The following is an 18494-nucleotide window of genomic DNA, read 5'->3' as shown; positions in this document are numbered from 1 at the left end:
TATTTCCACCCCAGAGCTTAGTACAGTGCCTGGCACATAGTAAGTGCTTAACAATATTACGATTAGAGAAGTGGCATGGCCTAGTGGATAGAGCACCGGCCTGGGAGTCAGAAGGAACCTGGGTTCTAATCCCAGCTCCGTCACTAGTCTTTTATGTGACTTTGGGCAACTCACTTGGTTTCTCTGTGCCTCACTTACCTCAGTTGTAAAATGGGGATTAAGACTGTACGCTCTATGTGGCACAGAGACTGTGTCCAACCTGACTAGCTTGTATCAACCCCAGCGTGTAGTACAGTGCCTGACACATAACAAGTGCTTAACAGATACCATTAAGAATAACAAAACCCAGAATTGGTAGACAAGTTCCCTGCCCACAGCAAGTTTATAGTCATTACTGGATCCCACTGGAAATTGGGAGGCTGTAACCCATCCCCCTGGAATTGGTCACTACTGGGTCCTTGGTACCCACCCAACAACAGTAATAATACTAATGATTTGTTAAGTACTTGCTATGTGCCAAGCACTGTACAAGACACTGGGTTAGACACTAGATAACCAGATTGGGCACAGTCCCTGTTCCCTATGGGCACAGAGTCTAAGGAGGAGGGAGGATAGCCATTTAATCCCCATTCTTCAGAGGAAGAGAAATGAAGTGACTTGCCCAAGGTCACAGAGCAGGTAAGGAGTGCGGCGCAGTGGAAAGAGCACGGGCTTTGGAGTCAGGGCTCATGAGTTCGAATCCCAGCTCTGCCACTTGTCAGCTGTGTGACTGTGGGCAAGTCACTTAACTTCTCTGTGCCTCAGTTCCCTCATCTGTAAAATGGGGATTAAGACTGTGAGCCCCACGTGGGACAACCTGATTCCCCTGTGTCTACCCCAGCGCTTAGAACAGTGCTCTGCACATAGTAAGCGCTTAACAAATACCAACATTATTATTAGTGGAGGCAGAATTAGAACCCAGTTCCTCTGACTCCCACTCTTTCGGCTAAGCCAGGCCACCCTCCATCTCCCTCTAAATCTTCTTCAAAATGAACTGACTCTCTGGAGGTGCTTGGGATGAACTGCAGAAAATAAACAGGGTCTCTTTTCTGGCTAGTGTGCGGAAGCAGCCTGGGAGTCAAAATGACCTGGGTTCTAATCCCCGCTCTGCCACGTGTCTGCTGTGTGACCTTGGGCAAATCATTTCCCTTCTCTGGGCCTCAGTTACCTCATCTGTAAAATGGGGATTAAGGCTGTGAGTCCCAAGCAGGGCAGGGACTGTGTCCAACCTACAACTTTGTATCTACCCCAATACTTAGTACAGTGCCTGGCACATAGTAAGAGCTTAACAAATGCCATGTAAACAAACAAACAAACAAAAAGGGACCAGGAGTAAGCAGAGGAGGTGGCAGGACTGCCCTGTTACAAAAGGTTTATGCTTGCCTTGTGCCAAGGTGCCAGTGAGCCCCAGACAGAAAATTCCTGCTGCCTTTTCTGTTCCATTTCCCATTGTACTTTGTTCTCCTAATGGGCAGAGACCTAGAAGGATGGAGAGGCTACCCTGAGGGAAACTGGGCTTGGTCCATCCTGGGTTTGGGCAGTGGACATGTCTACCAAATCTGTTATGCTGTACTCTCCCAAGTGCTCTGCCCACACACAGTAAGTACTCAATAAACACAGTTGATTGATTCACAAATAGCTGGTAGAAATGTGGACATCATATGAGGAAAATAGTCAGAACCTTAGTTCTCTTACTGAGATTTTTGGGTTTTTTTTTTAATGGTAGTTGTAAAGTGCTTACCGTATATTCGTTGTGGGCAGGGAATGTGTCTGTTTGTTGTTACATTGTATTCTCCCATTCACTTAGTGCAGTGCTTTGCACATAGAAAGCACTCAATAAATATGATTGAATGAATGAATGAATATACCAAGCACTGTACTAAGCGCTGAGATATATACAAGCTAATCCAGTTGAACACAGTCCACATCTCACATGGGACTCCGAATCTTAATCCCCATTTTACAGAGGAGGTAACTGAGGCACAGAGAAGTTAAGTTACTTGTCCAAGGTGATTTGCCAGGGTTAGAATCCATGTCCTCTGATTCCCAGGTCCGGGATCTTTCCACTAGGACACACTACTTCCCTAACTGGAATTAAAGTAAAACCAGAGTGAAGCCAGTGCCACCCAAGAAAAAAGGGGTTTAAGACTGGGAATCTTAGAAAATTTGGAAGAAATTTTGGTGTCCCTTTATTCCCTGAAACCTCCCACCTGGCAGGCCTCAAATGAGAGGGAATAAGGGAGTGGGAGTACTTTGTATCTATCCCAGCACTTAGTACATTTCCTGCACTTAGAAAGTGCTTAACAAATACAATTAAAAAACAAAACAAAATCCCTGCTGACGCTTCTCTGTCCTTGAGTCAAAGACAAAGTACTCTGGAATCAAACTGAACGGCTGGAAGTGGGGTTACAACCACTGAAGCCCCACCACCACATTTACCATCATGGAGAAAGCAAGTTTTCCCTTCCCTGCCCTGTGGGCAGTATGAGAAAGAGTGCCATTGTCCTCAAGGCCCCAGAAAACCCGGTTTTGGGATGTTGCGGGGGGAGAGGGAGAGAGAGTGGATGTGCGATTCCAGGTATTTTTGACCCAAGGGAGGAAACTGTGAATTCAATTACAATGGATTTTTTAAAACCGGCAAAGAGGGTCTTTTTGTGTTTGAGTGAATAGCACACTCACACACGTAACCCCAGGGGGGAAAGAAAGAGTCAGGCCTGTCCCAAGGATAAAGTTGCCAGTGTGTTGAGTAACCGTCTAGATCTCTACATATTCCCTTCTTTGTGGTTGGAGAGGGGAAGAAACATGAATTCTGATGAGGCCCAGGACCCCCAGAGGGTTGGGGGGTTCCCGGTCCAGGTCCCAGATCCTCACACCCATCTCCAAGTCCTCTCCCATATCAGGATGTCCTGGGCAACAAAGATCTGAGTCCAAGTCTATGAGGTCTGGAGAAGGGACAGCATGGGAAAATGGATAGCCAGACCCCAGGAGGGGAATTTCTGGGGGGATTTTGGTCAGTGAGCTAGCCAAGACCTGGGCAGGGTGCCTGCAGTCGCTCTTCTTGGTCACAGCCTTATCCAGGAGTATCTAAACATCCTTTGTGGAGAATCTGGATGCCGCCTGAGACGCAGCGTGGCCTATTGCAAAGCGCATGGACCTGGTAGTCAGAGGACCTGGATTCTAATCCTGGCCCTGTCACTTGTCCGCTGTGTGACCTTGGGCAAGTCAATTCACTTCTCAGTGCCTCAGTTACCCCATCTGTAAAATGAGGATTAAGACTGTGAGTCCCATGTAGAACAGGGACTGGATCCAACCTCATTATCTTGTATCTACCCAAGCACTTAGTACAGTGCCTGATACATAGTAAGCACTTAACAAATACTGTTTAAAAAAATACCATAAATCTGGAAAACGTGGATTCTGCTGGCTCCCAGGTCCCAACTCCAACTTTTTTAACCATTTTGATCACTTTTTCACATTCCTTCTCTCTTTCTAACATGCCTACATTGATCCACATAGATGTGCCTAATGACCCTTCCGTCGCCCGCCTTGTATCACTCAACTCCACTGACCTCCTACTCCTCCCCACCTCACCTACTCATCAACTTGGACACACACTCGATCTCATCATCTCTAGCCACTGCACATCTCGGAAGTCTCACTGAAATCTTTTTCTGACCACAACCTTCTCACCTGCCTTCTCTCTTCTTCACCTCCTCCCCACAAATCTGTGCTGTTCCTCTACAAAGATCTGTGATCTTTTGACTGTATCCAATTTGTCAACCCATCATGCCCTATTTAGCCTCCATACCCAAACTACCTTCCCTTGATGACCAAATAGACACTCTCACTACCCTCTCTATAGAATTCAACTCACTCGCTCCCTTAACCCTTCATCTACCTTGTACCATTAACTCTCAGCCCTGGATCACCTCCACAGCCTGCCTCCTTTCCTCTAGTGCACTAGCTTCAGAGTACTGCTGGAGGAAATCTAGATATCAGACTGACTTTATCCACTTCTAGTTTATCCTTGCATGCTTTAACTCTGCCCTCTCCTCTGCCTAGCAAAATTATTTCTCCATCCTTACTGACACCCATACCCAATGCCCTTGCCAGTTGTTCCAGACATTTAGCTCCCTCCTCAAACTCCCTGCCTCTCCCATCCCTTGCCCCAGTGACCCGGCCACCTATTTTATTGAGAAAATTGACATTATTAGGCATGATCTCCTAAAATCTCTGATGACTTCTCACCAGTCCCTCCCGTATCCTGCCCTTTCTTCAACTTTCCCATCTTTCCCAGCAATATCACTAGAGGAGATCTCCTGCCTTCTCTCAAAATCCACTTCTTCCTCTTGTGCATCCAACTCCATTCCTTCACACCTTATCAAAACACTTGCTCCCTCTCTTTTTCCCTCCCTAACTGCCATCTTCAGCTGTTCACTCTCTAGTGGCTTCTTCCTCAGTGCTTTCAAACAGGCCCACATCTCCCCATCCTAAAAAAACCACCACTCTCTTGGCCCAACGGCTCCCTTTAGTTATCGCCGGATCTCCCTCCTACCATTCCTCTCCAAACTCCTTGAGCAAGTCGTCTACATCTGCTGTCTCAAGTTCCTCTCCTCCATTTCTCTCCTTGACCCCCTCTAATCTGGTTTTTGTCCCCTTCGCTCCACAGAAATCACCCTCTCAAAGATCACCAATGATCTCCTTCTTGCGAAATCCAATGGCCTCTACTCCATTCTAATCCTCCTTGACCACTCAGCTGCCTTTGACACTGTCAACCAGCCCCTTCTCCTGGAAACATTATCCAACCTTGACTTCACTGACACTATCCTTTCCTGGTTTCCCTCTTATCTCTCTGGCAGCTTATTCTCAGTCTCTTTCACTGGTTCCTCCTCTGTCTCCCACTTCCTAACCAGGGGAGGGGAGGAGTTCCTCAAGGTTCAGTACTGGGTCACCTTCTATTCTTCATCTACACCCACTTCCTTGGAGAACTCATTTGGTCCCATCGCTTCAACTACCACCTCTCTGTGGATGATACCCAAATCTACATCTCCAGCACTGATCTCACTCCCTCTCTGCAGTCTCGCATTTCCTCTTGCCTTCAAAACATCTCTATTTGGATGTCCTCCCGTCACCTCAAACTAAATGTGTCTAAAGCTGAACTTCTTATCTTCCCACTAAAACCCTGTCCTCCCTCTAACTTTCCCATCATTGTAGATGGCCCCACCATTCTTCCTCTCTCACAAGCCTGTAAACTTGGCGTTATCCTTGACTCTCTCTCATTCAGCCCACAAATTCAATCCATCACTAAATCCTGTCAGTTCCACCTTCATGGCCGTTAAAATCCATCCTTTTCTCTTCATCCAAACTGCTTCCACACCAATCCAATCACTTATCATATCCTGCCTTGATTACTGTACCAGTCTTCTTGTTGACCTCCTTGTCTGCTGTCTCACTCCATTTCACACTGAGAAGCAGCGTGGCTCAGTGGAAAGAGCACGGGCTTTGGAGTCAAGGCTCATGAGTTCGAATCCCAGCTCTGCCACTTGTCGGCTGTGTGACTGTGGGCGAGTCACTTAACTTCTCTGTGCCTCAGTTCCCTCATCTGTAAAATGGGGATTAAGACTGTGAGCCCCACGTGGGACAACCTGATTCCCCTGTGTCTACCCCAGCGCTTAGAACAGTGCTCAGCACATAGTAAGCGCTTAACAAATACCAGCATTATTATTTCAGTCCATTCTTCACTTTGTTGCCCAGATGTTTTTCTACATTCATTTTCTTCTTTCCCCACACCTCAGACAACTCCCAATTGTTGCTCATCTACCTCCGCATCAAACAAAAACTCCTCACCATTGGCTTTAAAGCACTCAGTCATTATTGTCTCCTACCTCACCTCGCTACTCTTCTACTACAACCCAGCCCACACACTTTGTGCCTCTAAAACTAGCCTTTTCACTGTACCTCAGTCTTGTCTACCTTACCACTGACCTCTTGCCCATGTCTTGTCTCTGGCTTAGAACATCCCTCCTCCTCTAATTTGGCAGACAATTACTGTCCCCAGCTTCAAAGGCTTACTGAAGGCACATCTCTTCCAGGAGGCCTTTCCTGGCTAAGCCCTCCTTTCCTCTTCTCCCTCTCCCTTCTGCATCGCCTTGACTTGCTCCTTTCATTCATCCACCCTCCCAGCCCCATTTCACTTATGTACATATCTATAATTTCTTTATTTATATTAATTCCTGTCTCCCCCTTTTAGAGTGTAAGCTTGCTGTGGGCAGGGAATGTGTGTTTATAATAGTATTGTAGTATTGCATTGTACTTTCCCAAGTGCTCAATGAAGTGATCTGCACCCAATTATTTTGTTCTAATGGATTTTCTTTACACTGCAATCAACCACAGCCTTCCCAGACCTGTCTCTCTTGCTTTTGACTGAGATGAAGATAAGATACACTTCCATAAAGATTCAGGCATTGTAAGCACTCAATAAATACAACTGAATGAATGAATGAACAGATTCCATGCCCTTTCTCCCTCCTACTTAGACTGTGAGCCCCTGTGGGGTGGGGAATTTGTCCAATCTGATTAACTTGTATCTACCCCAGGGCTTAGAGCAGTGCTTGACACATAGGGATCATTTAATGAGTACAATATTCTTATTAATAATAATAATCCTCAAAACCGGGTGGCTCCAGCAGGTCTTGGAAATAGGCAGCCTTGTCTGCTCCAGCTCTAGACCCCAGTCAAAAACTCTGAAGAGGTTGGGTCTTGGGAAGAATGACAGGGCCCTTTCGACTGCTTGAGTGGGGTAAGGGCTGGGTCTGGAGCTGGTGGTGGGCTTTGGAAAGGTGGCCCTGGAGTGTGGAAGGAGGAGATTGAACGGGGAACCCTGGATCTGCTGCTGACTGGGCTCCCGAGGGCCTTGGGTAGCCCTGGTGTTAGGGACAAGAAAACTAGACCTGGTAGGTCCCTCCTGCCCAGGCCGTAGGTTCTCAGCCGTTGGGTGATTCCAGACAAACAACCTCATTTGACACTTCTCTTGGAGCTCTGGATGCTTTTCGTTCTGTGCTCGCTTCCTCTGAACGATTCCTTGCCCATTTCCCCACCATTCCCAGTTCCCTGGGAATGGGGGTAGTATTCATCCCCTTTGCTTTTCAGAGGGGGAAACTGAGATCCGGAGATGGGGGATGCAGGGGGAGGATGGGAGGAGACGCCCCAAAGCTTCCATTTAAATCAGTAGTGCAGGCGAGTGGGACTGGCAAAGGGTGGGATTTGGGCCTCTGCTCTTAGAGTGGCCCAGGGTAAGATTTGGTCATGGGTCACCCAGTGCCCGGGAAAGGTGGCCCAAAGCTGGCTAGGCAGTAAAGCCTGAGACTGGCACCCGTTTGGGACCCTGGAGAAAGAGAACTTTGTTCCGCTCCCCCATGACTGGCAGAAGCTGGGCAGCTTGGTCTCTCCTTTTGAAACAAGGGAAACAAAGGCCTCTGGTCATGCCAAGTCCAGAAGCCAGCCCATCCAATTCCATCCAGTTGGCATTTCCCTCTCAAGTCCTTGCTTTCAGGGCTCCTTTCTGTGCCCCTGACAGGAGGTGGGCAGTTGTTGCTGGCCCCTGCCAGGGGGAACAGCTACCCCTCCTGTTTGAATGGACCTCCACTCCCAGCCTGGAGCTAATTGCTGGCCTGGAAGAGACCTTCTATGGCCAGGCCTGGGATTCCCGGCCTTTCTGGGGCTCCCACAGTGATCCGTTAGTGCTCTGGGGCCAACCAGCCCGATTAATTAGGAAATTTCATTTCTCGTTTTCCCTCCCGAAGGGCCCCGTTGCTGCCTCTCTCACACTCATTTACTCACTCTCATTAGTGGTTCAGAGGGAAAGATCTCCTGGGAAGCTGGCACCCTTTCAGCACCCTTACACAGCCGGCACTGCCCTGCGAACAGTAAGCGCTTAGTGAACACTGTGGATTGGGGTCGTGGGGGAGGTGGGCAATCCAAGTCTTCTGGCCAGTGTTTTTTTTTATGGTATTTCTTCAGCGCTTACTTTGTTCCAGGCGCTGTACTAAGCGCTGGGGTGGATACAAGCAAATCAGGTTGGACCCAGTCCCTGTCCCATGTGGGGCTCACCATCTCAATCCCCATTTTACCAATGAGGCGACTGAGGCACAGGGAAGTGAAGTGACTTGCCCAGGGTCACATAGCAGACAAGTGGCAGAGCTGGGATTAGAACCCATGACCTTTCGACTCTCAAACCCGTGCTCTAGCCACAACACCCTATTGGGTTCTCCTTTCCCATTTGCCTCCCCATGCTTCTGATCAGTTTGGGGATTATGTGATGGGATTAGTCCCCAGTCTGCACTTGGGAGGGTTAGTTTGCAAGCCCGACATTTTTTTTAGGTAATATTTGTTAAATGCTCACTAGGTGCCAGGCACTGGGGTAGATACTGGTCTCCTGTAGAGCTGAGCCCCTTTCTGACTCTAGGTTCAAGGCTCATCCTGGCCCAGGTTGCCTGGTCACAGTCCCTCCCCTGCTGCCTCTCCCTCTGCTACCCCCCCAAGACAGGGCATCTGGGTCAGGCCCATATTGGGCTAGACGGGACTTGACTTAATTTGCAGAGGATGCTATTATGGTTGGGTGAAGTATCCATCCATCTGAGAAGCAGTTTGGCCTAGTGGGTAGAGCACAAGTTTGGGAGTCAGGAGGACCTGGGTTCTAATCCCAGCTCCATCCCTTGCCTGTTGTGTGACCTTGAGCAAGTCACTTCTCTGTGCCTCAGATACCTCAATTGTAAAATCGGAGTTAAGACTGTGAGCCCCAGGTGGGACATGGATTGTGTCCAACTTGATTAGCTTGTATGTACGCCAATGCTTAGTACAGAGCCTAGTATATACTAAGCGCTTAACAAATACCATTAAAAAAAAGCCCCCAAACCCCTGCATCTGTGGATTAACAAGCTGCACCTTAAATAGCCCTATAAAGGGGTAGGCCGGAACGTGGCTTGGGGGGTCTGAGAGGGGCTGGGAATGGCTCAAGCAAAGTGCTATTTACCTTGTCCTGTCTTTCTCAGTGTTTTAGCACCCCAATCAATCCATCAGTGGTATTTATCGAATGCTTACTATGTGCACAGCACTGCATTTAGCACTTGAGAGAGTACAATTTAACAGAGTTGACAGACACATTCGCTGCCCACAATGAGCTTAGAGTCTAGAGGGAAATAATTGCTACTTCCCATCAGGGAATTGAATGCCCATCTCCTACGTGACAGATGGGGATATTCACCACTATATGCTAATGAGGAAAAGCACAGAACAGCACCTAGCCCAGAATTCAGATCTGAGACTCAGAAGAGCTGGATTCCAATCCCAAGGTGGGAGAGGGGGTGGAGCTTCGAGGAGGTGGCACTTGAAAATAGGCACTCGCTCCCGCCTATCCACTCTCATATTAATTCATTCATTCAATAGTATTTATTGAGCGCTTATCATGTGCTGAGCACTGTACTAAGCGCTTGATGCTTAGTACTTGATGCTTAGATGCTTGACACCATTGACCACGTCCTTCTCCTGGAAACTTTAACTTCTCTCACTCTTCTCTCCTGGTTCATCCATTCATTCAATAGTATTTATTGAGCGCTTACTATGTGCAGAGCACTGTACTAAGCGCTTGGAATGAACAAGTCGGCAACAGATAGAGACAGTCCCTGCCGTTTGACGGGCTTACAGTCTAATAATTCCCTCCCATGCTCTAACTACCAACTTTATGCAGAGGATTCCCAAATCTCCAACTCCAGCCCTGATCCCTCTCATTCTCTGTAGTCTCGCATTTCCTTCTGCCTTGAGGACATCACTACTTGGCAAGTCTTTCTGCCGACAGCTCAACATGTCCAAAACAGAACTCCTCATGTTCCCATCCAGGCCCTGTCCTCCCCACTGACTTTCCCCATCTCTGTAAACAGCACCGCCATCCTCCCTGTCTCACAAGCCTGACATTATCCTCGACTTATCTCTTTCATTCTACTCACATATTCAATCTGTCACCAAACCCTGTCTGTTCTACTTTTACCACATCGCTAAAATCTGCCTTTTCCTCTCCATCCAAAATGCTACCACGTTAATCTAAACACTTGTCCTATCCCACTTTGAGTATTGCATCAGCCCCCTTCCTGACCTCCCCTCTTCCTGTCTCTCCCCACTTCAGTCCATTCTTCGCTCTGCTTCCTGGATCATTTTTTCTATTGATCTCTTCAGTCCATCTTTCCCCACTCCTCAAGAACTTCCAGTGTTGCCCATCCACTAACGCATCAAACGGAAACTCCTTTAGAGAAGCAGCGTGGCTCAGTGGAAAGAGCACGGGCTTTGGAGTCAGGGCTCATGAGTTCGAATCCCAGCTCTGCCACTTGTCAGCTGTGTGACTGTGGGCAAGTCACTTAACTTCTCTGTGCCTCAGTTCCCTCATCTGTAAAATGGGGATTAAGACTGTGAGCCCCACCTGGGACAACCTGATTCCCCTATGTCTACCCCAGCGCTTAGAACAGTGCTCGGCACATAGTAAGCGCTTAACAAATACCAACATTATTATTATTACCATAGACTTTAAAGCACTCAATCAGTTTGCCCCTTCCTACCTTACCACCCTGATTTCCTACTACAACCCAGCCTATACAATTTGCTCCTCTTCTGCCAACATACTCACTGTACCTCGATTTCCTCTATCTTGCCACGGACTCCTAGCCCACATCCTGTCTCTGGCCTGGAACTTTCTTCCCCTTCTTATTGGGTAGACAACCACCCTCCCCACTTTCAAAGCCTTATTAAAAGTACATTTCCCCCAAAAGACCTTCCCTGACTAAGCTCTCATTTCCTCTTCTCCCACTCCCTTCTATGTGACCCTTGCACTTGGATTTGCACCCATTAATGACCCCTCCCTTAGCCATCCCCCCAACAATTGTGTACCTATCCCTAATTTATTTACATATGCTGAGAAGCAGCCTGGCCTAGTGGATAGAACACAGGCCTGGGAGTCAGAAGGTCATGGGTTCTAGTCCCGGCTCTGCCACTTGTCTGCTGTGTGAGCTTGGGGAAGTCAACTTCACTTTTCTGGGCCTCAGTTACCCCATCTGTAAAATGGTGATTAAGACTGTGAGCCCCATATGGGACAACCTGATTATCTTGTACATTCCTCAGTGCTTAGAGCAGTGCTTGGCACATAGTAAGTGCTTAACAAATACCATAATAATACTTATTATTATTCATTCTTTCACTCAGTTCAATCAATCACATTTATTGAGTGAATACTGTGCACAGAGCACTGTACTAAGCGCTTGGGAGAGTACATTACAACAATAAACAGACTCATTCCCTGCCCACAATGAGTTTACAATCTACAGATGGGGAGAGAGACAGCAATACAAATAAATAAATTACAGATGTGTACATAAGTGCTGTGGGGCTGGGAGGGGGAAGAACAGAGGGAGCAAGTCAGGGCGAGGCAGAAGGGAGTGGGAGAAGAGGAATGGGGGGCCCGCTTAGCCAGGGAAAGTCTCCTGGAGATGTGCCTTCAATAAGGCTTTGAAGCTAGGGTGACTAATTGTCTGGCAGATTTGAGGAGGGAGGTTGTTCCAGGCCAGAGGCAGGACACAGGTGAGGGTATGGCAGCAAGATAGATGAGATTGAGGCACAGCGAGAAGGTTAGCCTTAGAGGAGTGAAGTGTGTGGGCTGGGTGGTGGTAGGAGAGTAGCAAGGTTTAGTAGGAGGAGGCAAGGTGATTGAATGCTTTAAAGACAATGGTGTGGAGGTTTTTGAGGAGTGGGGTGACATGTCCGGAATGTTTCTGTAGAAAAATAATCCGGGCAGCCGAATGAAGTATGGCCTGGAGTGGGGAGAGGCAGGAGGCTGGGAGGTCAGCAAGGAGAATGATGCAGTTAATCCGGGGGGATAGGATGAGTGATTGTATTAACATGGTAGCAGTTCAGTTGGAGTGGAAAGGGCGGATCGAAGCGATGTTGTGAAGGTGGGACCGACAGGATTTAGCGATGGATTGAATATGTCGATTGAATGAGAGAGAGGAGTCAAGGATAACACCAAGGTTATGGCTTTATGAGGCAGGAAGGATGGTGGAGTCATCTACATTAATGGGAAAGTTAGGGGGAGGACAGGGATTGGGTGGGAAGATAAGACATATTAAAGTCTGTCTGCAGCTCTAGACTGTAAACATCTTGTGGATTGGGAATGTATCTACCAACTCTGTTCTCTTGTCCTCTTCCAAGCGCTTAGTATAGTGCTGTGCACACTGTAGGTGCTCAATAAATTTGAACGATTGAGATCCTTCTTTGCAGTTGCAGTCAGTCAGTCAACATACTTAATTCCATCCCATTCCAGCTAGAGGGAATGGAAGGGAGAGAAAGAGGGGAGAGAGCTGGGGACCAACCATCCATCAATCAATCACTTGAACTTATTGAACACTCACTGTTTGCAGAGTACAGAGTAGCCAGAGGGTGTTACCTCCAGTCTTTTCCACTCACCTGGAAAATATTTTTCTTTTTCACCCTCCCCCCTGCATCCCCACCTTCTCAGCTGCCGGCTGTGACATTCCTCAGCCTGCCCGGCCCCTTCCTTTCATGTTGACAGAGAATCCGGGCTCCCCCCGCTCCCCCCTCCCCCCAACCCAAATTCTCCCCTTCCTCCCACCAGCAGATGTCCCGCTGACCGCTTTTATTAACCCTCCCCTCTCCAGACTCCCACCTTGTTAAGAGTTTTCAAATCAGACTCTGGGTGAGATGGGCCTTATATTTGCAAAAAGCATTTCCGCGATTTATTCTCCCCTTCTACCTGCTGGAATAAACAGGTCCTGCTTGGCCCATTTTGCAGATGGGCTGTCTGAGTCCTCATGGTGGGAGAGGGGTTAAGGGCTGGGTCCTGAAGCTCAGAGCAACTCAGGCGCAATGCCTGAGATTAAATGATTAAAACTCAAAAGCTGCAGCTTCAAAGCCCAGGAAGGGACACAGACAGAATGGGGGTTGGGGTAGGGAAGAGAGGAAAGAAGGTTACAAGATTGAACTCTGGAAGGAATGGGGTTCAAGAAATAGGTGCCAAATATTTGTTGTGGTGAAGCCCCAGAAGAGGGATTTATAGAGAAGCGGTGGGTGGTTTAGTGGATAAGAGCACAGGCCTGGGAGTCAGAGGACCTGGGTTCTAGTCCTGGCTTTGCCACTTGTCTGCTGTTTGACCTTGAGCAAGTTACTTAACTTCTCTGGGCCTTAGTTTCCTCAAAACAGACTGTGAGCCCCATGAGGAATGTGGTTATCTTGTATCTACCCCAGTGTTTAGTAAGACCTGAACAAATACTATTATTATTATCATCGTTATTATTATTGTTTTTGATGATGATGGTATTTGTTAAGCACTTACTATGTGCCAAACACTGTTCTAAGTTCTGAGCACTGTTTTAAGCACTGGATTATGGTGTTTGTTAAGCGCTTACTACATGCCAAGCACTGTTCTAAGGACTGGGGTAGATACAAGGTAACCAGGTTGGACAAAAAGTCCTGGTCCCACATGGGACTCACAGTCTTACTCCCCATTTTGTAGATGAGGTAACTGAGGCACAGATAAGTTAAGTGACTTGCCCAAGGTCATAGAGCAGGCAAGTGACAGAGTCGGGATCCAACTGAGCCACTAAGGTATCCCTTCCCCCAGCCACTTCTAGTCCTCCCTGTGCATAGCTGAAGTAAACAGAAAAGCTGTGTTTCTTCCCAAGTTGTTTTTAGCTGCAGACCAACCTCCCTAGGGTCTGGGACTGGCTTTCCCTTTGGCCCTGGCAGACATGGGCTGAAAGCGCATTTTCATGGCCAGGCTGCTTTTTCCCGGGGCCTCTGCTACCATCGATTGAATGGCAAGCAGGAGCAAAATCTGGCATGAGCTGTTGGAGGCAGGGATATAAAGAGCTTGCATTCCAAGCTGTTAGTACAGTGATCTGCACACCGTAAGCTCTGAATAAATATGATTGGATGAATGAATTCCATTCCAGTGTCAGCTTTTTCACTAAAGCGGAGGCTCCTTGTCGGCTGGGGACTTGTTTGATATGTGCTTCTGTTGTACATCCCAAGTGTTTGAGAAGCAGTGTGGTTCAGTGGAAAGAGGCCGGGCTTGGGAGTCAGAGTTCATGGGTTCGAATCCCGGCTCTGCCACTTGGCAGCTATGTGACTGTGGGCAAGTCACTTCACTTCTCTGTGCCTCAGTGACCTCATCTGTAAAATGGGCATTAAGACTGTGAGCCTCACGTGGGACAACCTGATTACCTTGTATCTACCCCAGCGCTTAGAACAGTGTTCTGCACATAGGAAGCGCTTAACAAATACCAACATTATTATTATTATTATTTGCCCCCGAACATCACATTCTTCAGGTACTGCTTGGTGTCCTGGGGGATCCGCCCAGAGCCTGACTCAGACTGGACATTCCTGTGGCTTCCCCCTTCTGAGCTGAACCCTGGAACAAGGGGACTTCTAGATCAACCTTGTATGGCAACTGCAGTCCAGACAGGACCTGGATCCTGCCTCTAGGTGGGTGGCCCTTACCCTTCCAGAGGGGTGATGAGGCTGGGCTGACCCAGGATCTTGAGGAAGAGGAAGACAGATCACTGTCAACAGAGTCAGTGTGTACTGTGGGTCTGGGCCTGGGACACACACAAGTACACAACACCAACCCTGTTCCCCAAGGACTTTAACCATCTAATGATCACGGGCATGGAGGATGTTAATGGAACAAGCATGACAACTGAGAGGGAGTATGGTCTGGTGGATAGAGCACAGGCTCCATTCCTTCCAGAGTTTAATTTTGCAACCTCCTTTCCTCTCTTCCCTACCCCAACCCCCATTCTGTCTCTGTCCCTTCCTGGGCTTTGAAGCTGCAGCTTTTGAGTTTTAATCATTTAATCTCAGGCATTGCAGCTGAGTTGCTCTGAGCTTCAAGACCCAGCCCTTAACCCATCTCCCACCATGATAGAATCAGAAGGAGCTGAGTTCTAATCCTAGTTCTGCCACTTGTAGACTGTGTGACCTTGGGCAAGTCACTGCACTTCCTCTGGGCCTCAGCTGCTACATCTGGAAAATACTGATTAAGGCTGGGAGTCCTATGTGGGGCAGGGAAGATGTTCAATACAATTATTTTATATCTACCCCAATGCTCAGAAGAGTGCCTAGAACATAGTAAGGATTTAACAAATACTACTTAAAAATGAAAAAAGCCAGACCGAACACCTTAACATCTTACACTTATACTGAACAACTTATCAGAAAATTCCTGGGCCAGAGGCTTGAGGACAGACTTTGGGGAGGTGGGTTGAGGAGCAGAAGCTTCTCTAAATCCAGATAGCCCCTATAGGTGCTGTCTCTTGGCACTTATTGTTATACTGTACTTTCCCAAGCACCTAGTTTAGTGCTCTGTGCAGAGTAAGCACTCAATAAATATGATTGAATGAATGAATGACTTTCTCAATGTCCCAGTGGTCAGCATTCAAGCGTGCCTGACCAAGTGGCATCCTGTAAACTGAAGGCAGTTTAGTTTACCGTAGATGGTAAGCTCTTTGTGGGCAGGTATGACAACTATAATCTGCACTGTATTGTGGTGTATCAATCAATCAGTGGTATTTATTCATTCATCCATTCACTCAATGGTATTTATTGAGTGCTTACTGTGAGCAGAGTATTGTATTAAGAGCTTGGGAGAGTATAAAACAACAATAAACAGATATGCTCCCTGCCCACAACGAGCTTACAGTACAGGCGGGGAGACAGATAGTTATATAAATGAATAAATTACAGATATGTACAAAAGTGCTGTGGGGCTAGGAGGGAGGTTGAACAGAGGGAGCAAGTCAGGGTGACACAAAAGGGAGAGGGGGAAGAGGAAAGGTGGGCTTAGTCAGGAAGGCCTCTTGGAAGGGATGTGCCCTCAATAAGGCTTTGAAGGTGGGGAAAGAGTAATTGTCTGTTAGATTTGAGGAGGGATTGTGTTCCAGGCCAGCGGCAAGACATGGTCGAGGGGTTGGCGGTGAGATAGATGAGATAGAGGCACAGTGAGAAGGTTAGCATTAGGGGAGCGAAGTGTGCAGTCTGGGTTTTGGTAGGAGAGTAGCAAGGTGCAGTAGGAGGAGGCAAGATGACTGAATGCTTTAAAGACAAGGGTGTTGAGGTGGATGGGCAACCACTGAAAGTTTTTTGAGGAGTGGGGTGGCTTGTCCTGAATGTTTTTGTAGAAAAATGATCCGGGCAGCCAAGTGAACTATGGACTGGAGTGGGGAGAGATAGGAGGCTGGGCGACTGATGCAGTAATTCAGGGGGGAATAGCTAAATGATTGTATTAGCATGGTAGCAGTTTAGTTGGAGCGGAAAGGGCGGATCGAAGCGATGTTGTGAAGCTGGGACCGGCGGGATTTAGCGATGGATTGAATATGTGGGTTGAATGAGAGAGAGGAGTCAAGGATAACATCCAGGTATGGGGTTTGTGAGACAGGAAGGATGGTGGTGCCATCTATAGTGAAGGGAAAAGTCAGGGGTAGGGCAGGGTTTGGGTGGGAAGATAAGGAGTTCTGTTTTGGACATGTTAAGCTTGATGTGACGGGAGGACATCCACGTAGAGATGTCTTGAAGGCAGGAGAAAATGAGAGACTACAGAGAAAGAGAGAGATCAGAGGTGGAGAGGTAGATTTGGGTATCATCTGCATAGAGGTGGTAGTTGAAGCCACGGGAGCGAATGATTCTGCTTTGTTCAGTCAATGGTATTTATTGAGCGCTTATTCATTTAATTCATTGAATCGTATTTATTGAGCACTAACTGTGTGCAGAGTGCTATACTAAGCGCTTGGGAGAGTACAATATAACAATAAACAGACACGTTCCCTGCCCACAGTGAGCTTACATACGTGCGGAGCACTGTACTAAGCACTTGAGAAAGTTCAATAGAGTTGGTAGACATGATCCTTGTCCATAAGGAGTGTATGGGGGATACAGACATTAAAATGTATTCATTTCATTCAATTGTATTGAATTTATTTGTGTGCAGAACACTGTACAAAGCACTTGGAAAGTACAATTCGGCAACAGATAGAGACAATCCCTACCCAACAATGGACTCACAGTCTAAATTACAACTTTCACCCAGTTAGTAATCTCTCAGAAGTGGAAGATTCTGGTATATTGTTAGGGTGGCAAGTTGCTCAGTTTTCAAATGGTCTGTCCCCAGTCTGGATGGGGTACTGAATGCCTTTATGTCCGCTATTTTTATTTTAGGGTGGCCAGTTGCCAAGTTTTCAACTGCTCTGTTCCCAGTCTGGATGGGATACAGAATGTCTTTCTGTCTGGTACTTTTATTTTACAGGCTTTTCAGTTTCCCTCCACCCCAAATTCTGCCTGTGAATCCTGCAGCACTGAAGTGAAGTGGTCCTTGCTTCTGGAGGGATCTGGGAAGGGAACACAAAGGCTTTAGAAAAAATTGGAGGGTCACTGGGGAACCAATATTGGTACCAGTGGCCTCCGGCTTACTTCTGCAAAATTAGGTGTATGAATCAATCAATCAATGGTATTTGAGTGTGTGCTGAGCACTGTACTAAGAGTGTGGGAGCGGGCAATACAAAAGAGTTGGTAGGCAGATTCCCTGCTCGCAAGGGGCTTACAGTCTCCAGCGGGAGACAACTTGAAAATAGATTATGGATAGGGGGAATACAGGGGAAATTTCAGATAGCATGTGTGACACCATTACCATAAGATGATGCCCAATGTCAGCAAGTGATATCACATAATAATAATAATGGTATTTGTTAAGCAATTACTATGTGTCAGGCACTGTACCGAGCACTGGGATGGATAGAAGGTAATCAACTTGGACACAGTCCCTGTCCCATGTGGGGCTCACAGTCTCAATTCCCATTTTCCCATTTTACAGATGAGGTAGCTTAGGCACAGAGAAATGAAGTGATTTGCCCAGGTTCACACAGCAGACAAGTGGCCGAGCGGGGATTAGAAGCCATGACTTTCTGACTCCCAGCCCCGTGCTCTATCCACTACGCTATGCTACTTCTCTAGGATGGGGGTGGACCAGAAATAGCCACTCGGGACAGAGAATGAGTCAGGGCAAGGTGTTGGGGCTGGGTTGTCAGGGGGTGCGGTTGTGGGTGGCAAAGAGAAGCAGGGCAGAGAGGGATCCAGGCTACCAGCAAGGTTAGTTTAGGGAGAGGCCCAGGACAGAGAGGCAGCGGGCAGGGGGCTGCGGCCCAGGTTCGGACCGAAGAGTGGCAAAGAGTTTCCCAACCCTATTTCTTGGAGAACAGCTAGATTTCCCCCCGTCAGACCTTCCTCCTTGCCTGCACCTTAGCCTCGGGGACGGAGTCATTGCCAGCCGGTACCCACTCACGCTGCGGCCCAGCGCCCGGGGCAACCCTGTGCCTGTCGTAGGGCCGGTGCAAAGTGCAGAGCTGTGG

This window comes from Ornithorhynchus anatinus, chromosome 5, assembly GCF_004115215.2.
Source record: "Ornithorhynchus anatinus isolate Pmale09 chromosome 5, mOrnAna1.pri.v4, whole genome shotgun sequence".
Taxonomy (NCBI): domain Eukaryota; kingdom Metazoa; phylum Chordata; class Mammalia; order Monotremata; family Ornithorhynchidae; genus Ornithorhynchus; species Ornithorhynchus anatinus.
The sequence above is the reverse complement of the archived record's forward strand: the minus strand, read 5'-3'. Positions refer to the sequence as shown.